The 11,278-nt window shown below is 44.3% G+C and overlaps 1 pseudogene; it reads left to right on the plus strand.

Moving 5' to 3' along the window:
* The first annotated feature begins 1,965 nt into the window (after window positions 1-1,965).
* LOC139539328 (Fanconi anemia core complex-associated protein 24-like) lies at window positions 1,966-9,404 on the plus strand (annotated as a pseudogene).
* The last annotated feature ends 1,874 nt before the right edge of the window (window positions 9,405-11,278 follow it).

Here is an 11,278-nt window from a genome sequence, read left to right on the forward strand (position 1 = left end):
TTCTCCTATAGAGCTACATTTTTATGGAATGATCTGCCTATCCATGTGAGAGACGCAGACTCTGTCTCAACCTTTAATTCTTTACTGAAGACTCATCTCTTCAGTAGGTCCTATGATTGAGTGTAGCCTGGCCCAGGGGTGCGAAGGTGAATGGCAAGGCACTGGAATGACGAACCGCCCTTGCTGTCTCTGCCTGGCCGGCTCCCCTCTCCCCACTGGGATTCTCGGCCTGACCCTATTACGGGGGATGAGTCACTGTCTTACTAGTGCTCCTCCGTGTCGTCCCTAGGAGGGGTGAATCACGTCGTGCCAGGCTTTTTTGAGCTATACTCGACTTGAGTGGGTTGTATCACTAACGTGATCTTCCTGTCCAGTCTTGCATCCCCTCGTGCTTGTGGAGGTGGAGGAGATCTTCATGGACTATACTCAGCCTTGTCACAGGGTAGTAAGTTGGTGGTAAATTGATATCCCTCTAGTAGTGTGGGGGCTGTGCTTTGGCAATGTGCGGGGTTATATCCTGCCTGGTTGGCCCTGTCCGGGGGTATTGTCGGACGAGGCCAGTGTTCCCGACCCCCCCCCCCCTGTCTCAGCCTCCATTATCTATGCTGCAATTGTCTATGTGCTGCGGGGCTAGGGTCAGTCTGTCCTATCTGGTGTAATTCTCCTGTCTTATCTGGTGTCCTGTGTGAACTTAAGTATGCTCCCTCTAATTCTCTCTCTCTCCCTTCCCTCCAGGAGGACTTGAGCCCTTGGACCATGGACCCTCAGGATTACCTGGCCTGATGACTCCTGGCTGTCTCCAGTCCACTTGGTTGTGCAAAGCTCCAGTTTCATGCTACCTTGTCCTGTACCTGCTGTTTTCAACTCTCTCTCGCTCGCTCTCTCACTCCCTCCCTCTCTCTCTGTCTACAGCACCTGCTGTCTTGACCTCTGAATGCTCAGCTATGAAAGCCAACTGACATTTACAACTGAAGTGCTGACCTGTTGCACCCTCTACAACCACTGTGATTATTATTTGACCCTGCTGGTTATCTTTAAATGTTTGAAAATTTTGAAGAACAATCTGGCCTTAATGGCCATGTACTCTTATAATCTCCACCTGGCACAGCCAGAAGAGGACTGGCCACCCCTCATAGCCTGGTTCCTCTCTAGGTTTCTTCCTAGGTTCCTGCCTTTCTTGGGAATTTTTCCTAGCCACTGTGCTTCTACATCTGCATTGCTTGCTGTTTGGGGTTTTAGGCTGGGTTTCTGTATAAGCACTTTGTGACATCTGTTGATGTAAAAAGGGCTTTATAAATACATTTGATTGAATTTGATTGATTGACCTGGCATCTAGTACCATACCCCGTTCAAAGGCACTTAAATATTTTGTCTTGCCCGTTCACCCTCTGAATGGCACACATATACAATCCATGTCTAAATTTAGGAGTTGACCACAACAGTCACGGGCTTCATCAATAAGTGCATAGGGGATATCATCTCCACAGTTACTATAAGAACGTATCCAAACCAAAAAAACATGGATTACAGGCAATATCCGTGCTGAGCTAAAGGCTAGAGCTACCACTTTGTCACGCTCTGACCTTAGTTCCTTTTTTATGTCTCTATTTTGGTTTGGTCAGGGCATGAGTTGGGGTGGGTATTCTATGTTTTGTGTTCTATGTTTTCTATTTCTGTGTGTTTGGCCGGGTGTGGTTCTCAATCAGAGGCAGCTGTCTGTCGTTGTCTCTGATTGAGAACCATACTTAGGTAGCCTTTTCCCACCTGTGTTCTGTGGGTAGTTGTTTTCTGTTTTTGTGTCTGTACCAGACAGGACTGTTTTGTTTCGTTATTTCTCTTTGTTATTTTGTTTAGTGTTCTGTTTTAATAAATTAACATGAACACTTACCACGCTGCGCTTTGGTCCGATGATTCCTCATCTTCAGACGACGAACGTTACACACTTACAAGGAACGGGACACGGACATGGACGCATACCAGAAAGCTCGCTACGACCTCCGACGAGACATCGAAAATGCAAAGGGCCAATACAGGAGGAAGGTGGAATCCTATTACACCTTGTGGCAGGGTTTGCAGATTATAGCTGATTACAAAGGGATGATTTGCCCAGTGATGCAGAACTCCCAAATGAGCTAAATGCCTTTTATGCTCGCTTCGAGGAATATAACAATGTGCCTTGCTTGAACCGGGTGACTGTGTGATCTCGCTCTCCGTGGCCGATGTGAGCAAAACGTTGAAACATGTTAACAAACAGATGGAATACCAGGGCGCGTTCTCAAGGCATGCACAGACCAGCTGGTAGGTGTCTTTACGGACATTTTCAATCTCTCCTTGTCCCAGTCTGTATTCCCAACATATGTCAAGCTGACCACCATTGTCCCTGTTCCCAAGACCTTCAAAATAACCTACCTAAATGACTATCGCCCTGTAGCACTAGTATCTGTAATTATGAAGTGCTTTGAAAGGCTGGTCATGATACACATCAACACCATCATCCCAGACACCTTACACCCACTCCAATTCGTATACTGCCCCAACAGATCCACAGATGACGCAATCTCAATTGCACTTGACACTGCTCTCTCCCACCGTGACACGAGGGGAAATATCTATGTGAGAATGCTGTTCAGACTACAACTCAGCATTCAACACCATAGTCCCCTCCAAACTCATCACCTCCAAACCTCTCCCTTTGCAACTGGACCATGGACTTCCTGACATGTGATTAGGGTAGGCAACAACACCTCCACCACGCTGACCCTCAACACAGGGACCCGTCAGGGGTGTGTGCTTAGTCCCCTCCTGTACTCTCTGTTCACCCACGACTACGTGGCCACGCACAACTCCAACACCATCATCAAGTTTGCTGACAACACGATGGTGGTAGGCCTGATCGCCGACGGCGATGAGTCAGCCTACAGGGAGAAGGCCAGGATAACAACATCTCCCTCAACGTCAATAAGACCAAGGAGCTGATCGTGGACTTTAGGAGAAAGATGGGAGAGCACGCCCCCCATCCACATCGATAGGGCTGTTGTGGAGCGGGTCAAGAACTTCAAGTTCCTTGGCGTCCACATCACTAAGGACTTAACTTGGTCCACACACCCGCACAGTCGTGAAGAGGGCACGGCAACGCCTCTTCCCTCTCAGGAGGCTGAAAAGATGTGGCATGAACCCTCGGCTCCTCAAGAAGTTCTACATCACCAGTTGGTATGGCAAATGCACCACCCTTGACCGCAAAGCGCTACAGAGGGTGGTGCGGACAGCCCAATACATCACTGAGGCCGAGCTCCCTGCCGTCCAGGACCTCTATATCAGGAAGTGTCAGAGGAAGGCTCGAAAAATTGCCAAAAACCCTAGCCACCCAAGCCATCCACTGTTCACTCTGCTACCGTCCAGCAAACAGTACAACACACACACATGTTTACACTCATCATTTGTTGTTGCTACTCTGTTCATTATTTTACTCTTATCTACCCTGATGCCTAGTCACTTTAACCTGCCTTCATGTACATACAGTATCTACCTCAAATACCTCGTACCTCTGCACATTGATATGGTACTGGTACTCCATGTATATACAGTTGAAGTCGGAAGTTTACATACACTTAGGTTGGAGTCATTAAAACTTGTTTTTCAACCACTCCACAAATTTCTTGTTAACAAACTATAGTTTTGGCAAGTCGATTAGGACATCTACTTTGTGCATGACACAAGTAATTTTTCCAACAATTGTTTACAGACAGATTATTTCACTTATAATTCACTGCATCACAATTCCAGTGGGTCAGAAGTTTACATACAAAGTTGACTGTGCCTTTAAACAGCTTGGAAAATTCCAGAAAATTATGCCATTGCTTTAGAAGCTTCTGATAGGCTAATTGACATCATTTGAGTCAATTGGAGGTGTACTTGTGGATGTATTTCAAACTCAGTGCCTCTTTGCTTGACATCATGGGAAAATCAAAAGAAATCAGCCAAGACTTCAGAATAAAAATTGTAAACCTCCACAAGTCTGGTTCATCCTTGGGAGCAATTTTCAAACGCCTGAAGGTACCACGTTCATCTGTACAAACAATAGTACGCAAGTATAAACACCATGGGACCACGCAGCCGTCATACCACTCAGGAAGGAGACAAGTTCTGTCTCCTAGACATTAACGTACTTTGGTGCGAAATGTGCAAATCAATCCCAGACCAACAGCAAAGGACCTTGTGAAGATGCTGGAGGAAACAGGTACAAAAGTATCTATATCCACAGTAAAACGAGTCCTATATTCACATAACCTGAAAGGCCGCTCAGCAAGGAAGAAGCCACTGCTCCAAAACCGCCATAAAAAAAGCCAGACTACGGTTTGCAACTGCACATGGGAACAAAGAAAGTACTTTTTGGAGAAATGTCATCTGGTCTGATGAAACAAAATTTGAACTGTTTGGCCATAATGACCATTGTTATGTTTGGAGGAAAAAGGGGGAGGCTTGCAAGCCGAAGAACACCATCCAAACTGTGAAGTACGGGGGTGGCAGCATCATGTTGTGGGGGTGCTTTGCTGCAAGAGAGACTGGTGCACTTCACAAAATAAATGGCATCATGAGGAGGGAAATTATGTGTATATATTGAAGCAACATTTCAAGACATCAGTCAGGAAGTTAAAGCTTGGCCGCAAACGGGTCTTCCAAATGGACAATGACCCCAAGCATACTTCCAAAGTTGTGGCAAAATGACTTAAGGACAACAAAGTCAAGGTATTGGAGTGGCCATCACAAAGCCCTGACCTCAGTCCTATAGAAAATGTGTGAGCAGAACTGAAAATGTGTTTTATGAGCAAGGAGGCCTACTAACCTGACTCAGTTACACCAGCTCTGTCAGGAGGAATGGGACAAAATTCACCCAACTTATTGTGGGAAGCTTGTGGAAGGCTACCCGAAACGTTTGACCCAAGTTAAACAATTTAAAGACAATGCTACCAAATACTAAATGAGTTTGGGAATGTGATGATAGAAGTAAAAGCTGAAATAAATCATTCTCTCAACTATTATTCTGACATGTCACATTCTTAAATTAAAGTGGTGATCCTAAGACAGGGAATTTTTACTAGGATTAAATGTCATTAATTGTGTCATTAATTCCTCTACTTGTGTTATTATTTTATTTGTATTATTTTTAAATTATGCATCGTTGGGAAGGGCTCGTAAGCAAGCATTTACACGTAAGCAAGCATTTACAATTTTACAAACAAACAAGCAATCGATACTACCGGTAAGAACAAACAATCGAAACTGCCGGCGGACAGCCAGTAGACAGATTTCCATTGACCCAGGTTTATTCGACAAAAGCAATGTCGTGACATTGTTTTGTTGAAAATTGGAAACAGCAGCAAGACAGTTCTCTTTGGTTTCCACTAGATAGCACAGCCACAAAGTCAACTTAATTTAAGGTTAGGCATAAGGTTAGCAGTGTGGTTAAGGTTAGGTTTAAAATCAGAAGTGTAGAAATGGGCAAGGTTTAGCTATAATCATGACTTTGTGGCTGGGGTAACTAGTGACAGCCGTTCTCTCCCAGTCTGTTCCATTTTGAACGTGGTGTTGTTGAATTTGTATTTTGTATTTGTATTTATTATGGATCCTCTTCCAAGGGGAATAAATACAAAATTAAGGCAGTTTATACCATTTTAAAAACATTACAATACATTCACAGATTTCACAACACACTGTGTGCCCTCAGGCTCCTACTCCACCACTACCACATATCTGCAGTACTAAATCCATTTGTATGTATAGTGCATATGTTATCGTGTGTGTGTGTGTGTATGCATGTGACTGTGCCAATGTTTGTGTTGCTTCACAGTCCCCGCTGTTCCATAAGGAGTTTTGTTGTCTGTTTTTTAAATCTAATTTTACTGCTTGCGACAGTTCCTTGATGTGGAATAGAGTTCCATGTAGTCATGGCTCTATGTAGTACTGTGGCCTGCCATAGTCTGTTCTGGACTGGGGACTGTGAATTGACCTCTTGTGGCACTCTGAAACTAACTGCAGCTCTTTGTTGAGTGTTGCAGTCATTTCAGTCGCTGTAGTAGCTGACGTGTATAGTGTTGAGTCATCCACATACATAGACACTCTGGCTTTACTCAGTCAGTGGCATGTCGTTAGTAAAAAATTTAAAAAGCAAGGGGCCCTCTCCAGCCTCTAGGTCACCAGGCTGCTCGTTATGGCGCACACCTGTCACCAGCGTTACGCGCATAATGGCACTCAACTGGACTCCATCACCTCCTTGATTACCTGCCCTTTATAGGTCACTCCCTTTGGTTTCTTCCCCAGGCATTATTGTTTCTGTTCCAGCGTCATATCTGTGCGTTGTTTGTGTTTTCTATTACGTTTATTTATTAAAACACTCACTTCCTGAACTTGCTTCCTGACTCTCAGCGCATATTGTTACAGCTACCTTGGGGAATTCCTGATTCTAACTGGATTATATTTGAGAGGCTTCCATTAAAGAACACCCTCTGTGTTCCGTTAGACAAGTAACTCTTTATCCACATTATAGCAGGGGGTGTAAAGCCATAACACAAGTTTTTCCAGCAGCAGACTGATCGATAATGTCAAAAGCTAACAAGACTTCAGTGACACTCGTTCTCTCCCAGTCTTGATTCCAGGAACTGGACGTGAGAAACATATTTGAGGAAGAACTTGGTGTGGTGGACTTTCAACCTTTTAACAAGAGCTGCATCCTGTATGTCTCTGAAACTGACAATGTGGTTGGTAACAACTACAAAAGAAACCTTGTTCGGTTTAGAAATATAAGTCTTCTTTTGGTGTTTGGCACTACACCATTAAACCACTACGACTTGATTATGCTGCTACAGGTAACTGCCAAAATAAAGGAAACACTTGAGTTAATGAGGGATACAAAGTATATTAAAAGCAAGTGCTTCCACACAGGTGTGGTTCCTGAGGTAATTAAGCAATTAACATCCCGTCATGCATAAAAATGCCAAATGATGGAATTTCTCATGGAAGAATGGTGTCACATCCCTCCAATAGAGTTCCAGACACTGTGCCAACGCACATTGAAGCTGTTCTGGCGGCTCGTGGTGGTCTAACGCCCTAATAATACACTACAGTCGTGGCCAAAAGTTTTGAGAATGACACAAATATTAATTTTCACAAAGTCTGCTGCCTCAGTTTGTATGATGCCAATTTGCATATACTCCAGAATGTTATGAAGAGTGATCAGATGAATTGCAATTAATTGCAAAGTCCCTCTTTGACATGCAAATTAACTGAATCCCAAAAAAACATTTCCACTACATTTCAGCCCTGCCACAAAAGGACCAGCTGACATCATGTCAGTGATTCTCTCGTTAACACAGGTGTGAGTGTTGATGAGGACAAGGCTGGAGATCACTCTGTCGTGCTGATTGAGTTCGAATAACAGACTGGAAGCTTCAAAAGGAGGGTGGTGCTTGGAATCATTGTTCTGCCTCTGTCAAACATGGTTATCTGCAAGGAAACACGTGCCGTCATCATTGCTTTGCACAAAAAGGGCTTCACAGGCAAGGATATTGCTGCCAGTAAGATTGCACCTAAATCAACCATTTATCACATCATCAAGAACTTCAAGGAGAGCCGTTCAATTGTTGTGAAGAAGGCTTCAGAGCGACCAAGAAAGTCCAGCAAGCGCCAGGACTGTCTCCTAAAGTTGATTCAGCTGCGGGATCGGGCACCACCAGTACAGAGTTTGCTCAGGAATGGCAGCAGGCTCGTGTGAGTGCATCTGCACGCACAGTGAGGCGAAGACTTTTGGAGGATGGCCTGGTGTCAAAAAGGGCAGCAAAGAAGCCACTTCTCTCCAGGAAAAACATCAGGGACAGACTGATATTCTGCAAAAGGTACAGGGATTGGACTGCTGAGGACTGGGGTAAAGTCATTCTCTCTGATGAATCCCCTTTTCGATTGTTTGGGGCTTCCGGAAAAAAGCTTGTCCGGAGAAGACAAGGTGAGCGCTACCATCAGTCCTGTGACATGCCAACAGTAAAACATCCTGAGACAATTCATGTGTGGGGTTGCTTCTCAGCCAAGGGAGTCGTCTCACTCACAATTTTGCCTAAGAACACAGCCATGAATAAAGAATGGTACCAACACATCCTCCGAGAGCAACTTCTCCCAACCATCCAGGAACAGTTTTGTGACGAACAACGCCTTCTCCAGCATGATGGAGCACCTTGCCATAAGGCAAGAGTGATAACTAAGTGGCTCGGGGAACAAAACATCAATATTTTGGGTCCATGGCCAGGAAACTCCCCAGACCTTAATCCCATTGAGACCGTGTGGTCAATCCTCAAGAGGCGGGTGGACAAACAAAAACACACAAATTCTGACAAACTCCAAGCATTGATTATGCAAGAATGGGCTGCCATCAGTGAGGATGTGGCCCAGAAGTTAATTGACAGCATGCCAGGGCAGATTGCAGAGGTCTTGAAAAAGAAGGGTCAACACTGCAAATATTGACTCTTTGCATCAACTTCATGTAATTGTCAATAAAAGCCTTTGACACTTATGAAATGCTTGTAATTATACTTCAGTATTCCATAGTAACATCTGACAAAAATATCGAAAGACACTGAAGCAGCAAACTTTGTGGAAATTAATATTTGTGACATTCTAAAAACTTTTGGCCACGACTGTATATTGTTGTTTTCTTTATTTTTGCACTTACCTTCACATCCTACAGCATAATCTAGTTCAGATAGCCCGTGTTGTGTATGGCTGAACTACTGATATATAATATTGTAATGTATCTCTATACGACATCTGTTTTTCTATGGTGATGTTCTAATCTTGTCTCCCTCTCTATGCAAGGCCAACAGCCGCCTTCAGGGCATCGTGGTGGTGGAGAAGACCCGGCTCAGTGAACAGTACTTTCCTGCCATGCAATAGTTTGTGGTGTATGAGCTCGGTCTCAAACTGCTACCTGTTGCTAGCCAGCTGGAAGCCTCCCAGCCAGCTGGAAGCCTCCCAGCTTCTCAAACAGTAAGTCAAACTTTCACACATGAGAGAAAACGAGTGAAGAGTTTGGTCTAGCATTGACACTTTGCAAAGATTATCCTGATTCCACAAATATGTGTTAAACTCAAACTGACATACAGTCAGATCGACCATAGTCTAACGGAGAGAGTAAAGACAACCCGTTCCTCAGGAGGAGTGTGTCTCGGCTGCTGGACCCCCTGGTCATGTCCCTGGTTCAGCAGATCCCTGGAGTAGGGATGGTCAAAGCCATGGCCCTGCTCCAGCACTACTCCAGTATCCACCAGCTGTACAACGCAGGGACCCATGAACTGGAGCCCATCGTGGTCCAGGCCATGGCTCAGCACATACGCAACTTCTTCCACAACTCATTAGTCTGACTCTGACAGCACGGCACAGCTCATTGACAAATCATTACCTGTTTATGTTCAAGTGTGTACGGAGGGGGCACACGTGAACCTGACACAATATTTTTTTCACATCTCGATGGAATGAAACATGCCTTGTTTATACAAACAAAATGTTTTGGTGTTTCTCTGTGTATGCAAAATGTGTTGCAGTTCTTGGGCCATTGGAGCGCTGCACTGGAAGTGTGCGTGTGTCTGACTGACCACTAGATGGAGTAAGATGCCTTTTCCTTATCCAGAACAATTCATAAACTTCCATTGGAACAATACAACCTTAAGCAAGGCCTGTGTTACTGATAGCGGGTGCCAACGGAAATACTATATGACAACCTTTTTCCAACCCTTGTCAGGGCTTCTTGGAGCTCAAACAGAAACCACAGATCCCCTGGCTTAGTTCAATCCAATCCATTTGCACTGAAGCATTTTGTCTCAATGGAGGAGTACTTTCTTGGCAAGGCTGTGGGAGGCCTTCTTTCCAAATCCACAGTCAGTACTGCCTTTTATTCCAGTCTGACCATGTGACCTGGGCTGGCTGCATAGAGCTTTCCCTGGCCAGTGACTTCCCCCTGTGACACTCCATTCCATCCCAATCCAACAAGAAGTAACATTGGCATGCTGGCCAAAGCATGAATTGACTGAATTAATTAACTGCTACCTCAGCTCATATCCATTCTTAAAAACTGGAACTTACATTTTCTTTATACTGGACCTAAAAAAATGTAACTTTGCTAATTTTGGGATTTTATTAGTGTTATTACATTTGGTCTGGACAGTCTTTGTTTGCTTTTTTTGTTTATGTATTGTTTCATTTCAGAGCGTCATCTAAACTTTTGACCCAGTGTGATGCTGTGAACCTTTGCACTTCACAATGGGATAACACCCTGCTGGCAGTGAAACAGCAGTCGGTTAAAAGAAGACTTCTCTCTCTTTCTTTATCTCACTCCTTCCCTCTGTTCACATTTCCTCAGTTACCCAGAGTGGCTCCTGTGATGTATTGGTTTTCTGCTCGGCCTCCTCCTTTAAGCGTCGCAGCACACTGTTGGCAGTGTTCGTCCTTCCTCACTTCCTGCACACAAAGCAGCCGGCCGTTTTATTGGCCTTCTGACAGGATCAGCTGAATCCAGGCCCTTTATTGGGCAGTCTGTGGTGTTAGCGAGAGAGGCAGAGAAAAGACCTGGTACGAGCGCTCAATTTGACTTCCTAAATTCCACCAGGGTCCTTTCAGAGACGAAGGGAAACATGAAGAAGACCCTCTTTGGGAAGCATGCGCTGGTGGGGCAGAGGAGCAAGTCCGCCTCTCTTTGAGTTTCTTCTTCCGAACAGTTCATCAGGAGGCTGTTCAGAGTTGCATCAATAACATGACTGGGCCTAATTTTAGATACAAAAGGAAACAGAGGGGCGGAGTTGTGTGAATGGGAGTGTATCCGACATGAAACGTATTTGCCAAAATATTTTATGTTCACAAGTAAATTATTTAAAAGCAGGTACATGATTTTTTTTTTTTAAATGGGGGGGGGGGAATCCCTGTCATCCACATGTTTTGTAATCTATTTACACTTTATTTTTCCCACAATTCAAAACAGTAATTTTGTTAATTGATTAAGCTACTTTTCTTTGGAGTCAGTTTGAGATCAATTCTCTCCTATACTGTAGTAGATATAGGCCTGCAATACACGGTGTGCATGCTCGTTACATTTTGCTTTGATGGACTGAAGATAGTTCAATCAAACCTTGCATTTGCTCTTTCACTCCCTTTGAAATATTGATTAGCTGGTCAATCATTTAGTATGTTCCATAATGGCGTGCAGTTGTGTTAACTGTGGTCATTGTTTAATCATTTTCTTTAA

This window comes from Salvelinus alpinus, chromosome 15 (assembly GCF_045679555.1).
Source record: "Salvelinus alpinus chromosome 15, SLU_Salpinus.1, whole genome shotgun sequence".
Classification (NCBI taxonomy): domain Eukaryota; kingdom Metazoa; phylum Chordata; class Actinopteri; order Salmoniformes; family Salmonidae; genus Salvelinus; species Salvelinus alpinus.